Raw genomic sequence first — 2,755 nt, 5'->3', positions numbered from 1 at the left:
ACATTTACTGCATCTTCTACATCTCTACAGCTTCCCTTCAATATACTACATCTAACTGAAAGCAACTGTTTCAAGATCTGTGGTAGCATCTCTCACCCTATGCACTACTTGAACCAATGTGAAATTTCAACTTCGTATTATTTACAGCAGGAAAGTGGATGTTTTCTGTGTCTTGATTATAAGGGACAAAAACAAGAAAGTGAGTCACAGTCGGACTACACTGATACTATACAAACTGCGATGCAATTACACTAAGTAGCAATCCAAAGTCATTCTCTTTCAGATATTAAATACATTCCAATGAGAGCCATTTCGTATTTATAATTTTTTAGTCATAGAAATCTCCATAACAGTTTTTTAGAAACACATTTACATGTTGTATCTATACATACTATCTTATGTCTGTATTTGGCCATACAGACTTTTTTTTTTTTCCCCTCTTCCATGCATTGGAGAACCCAAAAGAAAGCAAGCAAAATAAAGCCCTGTCTAGCCTGAGGACTTGTTTGCTTGTTTTTGATACTCTGCATTTTGAACACGGATCTGCAGTGTTTACGTGGGCATATGATCATTGTTTTCCTGAGACTGAGGCCGGATACCTGGCTTCAGAAATCATCTCTCAGGGTAGTATGGCTGCAGCTCCATGTGACAAACAGTCTGAATCTAAGATTCATCACTTCAGCTGTTGATCTTGGTTGCCTTTAGGTTGCATTCTTCTATTTTTCAAATTTGAATTTTCTGCACATAACATGCACTATTTATTCCTTTGGACAAGTTCCATCCCTTCCACATTTTTCTACTTCCTCTGAAAAATGCATGCATGGATGAACGCAAAACAGTAAGTGCCCTTGAGAAACACAGCATCTAAAGGTTGGCAAAAGCCTGCTGTTGCTTAAGTCGAACATGAATCCAGTCATAGGATCAGTCCTTGGAAGATGGGAAGAATGTAGCTCCCAGTAACTTATTTTTCTAGCTAAAGCAGGTAAAATGTATCATTAGCTTATCAGTTTGCTGAAGTAATGCTATTTACCGCACTAATAAAATGCTACAGTTTTAAAAAAGTAGGTTTAAATCTGCATTTCTTATCCAGGCAAATTCTCACTGATCTCATGGACTGCAAATCATAGCGTGTCTTACTACGCTATCTAATGCATATGACTGAATGAGAAACAAAATTGTGTTTTTTCTCCTTACACCACAGATGAACTGAGACCAAGTATAATTCTCCAAAACAGGTGGGCAATTGCTTATTTTCAGCCCAAAGACTTTAGATGTTTCACAAAAAATTGTATCCTTAATTGGAAATAAAAGGGTTTCAATCGCTCCCAGCCAATTAGAATCACAGAATCAGTAAGGCTGGAAGGGACCTCTGGAGATCATCTAGTCCAACCTCCCCGCCCAGCAGGGTCACCTAGAGCATGTAATTACTGCTTCTGGACTTAAATAAGAAACAGGGCACAATACAACCATGTATTTCTTCAACAGAGATGATTGTGAAACATATTGTGTAATTTAGCACCTAAGGCACAATCCTTTAGTGCTTGATGCATTCAATTTTGGCAGCAGATGTAGGTAATTCTTCTGGCAGATTTAGGCTATTAAGAGACATTGAAATATTAGCAGAATTGGACCTAACTGTATGCGTATTTATAAAGAGCTGAATATCATATGCTATACTCACAACCCTTGCTGCATCATACTGACTGCACACTGGAAAATTTTCCCCCGAGGGCATTATTCTCTAAATGTATGAGCAATGCTGCTCCCTGACATCCAAGATTTGAGCAATTTGGTTAGAAGATATGACAAGATTCAGGAATATTTTCAAATATAGGGTTGTTTTTTTGTGGGGAGGGGGGAGATAAACAAATACTCTGTACTGTCAATGTAGTATGCTGTGTTTCCTCCATGCAAAAAATAAACCCTTCTCAAGTATCGATAGACTTGTCAGGACAATTTATGAACAAAAAGGCACCCATATGTCATCACTGCTGAGACTTTTTTTCTTTTTTTTTTCCCTCATAGTAAGATGGAGAAGATAAAAGTAACAAAACATTCCCAGTATTTTTTCCAACTCTTCCTTTTGGATCGAAACCAGCATGTATTTACTAAGCACACCTCAGCTCCTTGCGAGCGCCCCGATTTATTGGTTCCAAAACGCTCGGGGTGTAATTTACCCCGGGGAAAGGCCAGGGCTGCGCGCAGGCGGTGGCTAGCTGCCGCCGCTCTTGCCCACGGGCCCGCATGCCTCGGGTCACCGCTCACGCAGCCCCGCAGGCGCGGCGGCCCGCGCTCTCCCGCGCAGCTCCCCCGGGCACACCGCAGGCCCCTTCCCGGCCGCGCCCCCGAGCTGGAGGGGCGCTCTCCCGCTGAGGAAGTCACGCCGTTACACGAGTAAGCAGACAACCGTCTGTGCAGCAGCTCCTTAAGGAATTTATTAGCCAAATTACTGATTCACTGAGGTGTTTTTTTTTTTTTTTTTTTGGCAAGTCAAAGGTTATCAAGCGTTAGCACACCAGTGAAAAGCTCTCCCGCCGTTTTCGTGAGGGCGGCAGCGCGGTGCTCTCGCCTCACCTCAGCAGCAGCGCGCTGCGGGAGGGGCGCGGCAGAGCCCCACGCGGGCACAGCGGCGGGACCCGCCACGGGCACCTCCCACGAGCCCTCCGCAATTTCTCAGCCTTGCAGCTTTCCCGCGGCCGCCGGGCACGGCACGGCACGGCACGGCACGGCACGGCACGGCACGGCACGGCGGGGC

Source organism: Rhea americana, unplaced genomic scaffold (genome assembly GCF_003343005.1).
Source record: "Rhea americana isolate MKP2758 unplaced genomic scaffold, rheAme1 scaffold_145, whole genome shotgun sequence".
Lineage (NCBI taxonomy): Eukaryota > Metazoa > Chordata > Aves > Rheiformes > Rheidae > Rhea > Rhea americana.
Note: the sequence above shows the minus strand (reverse complement) of the source record.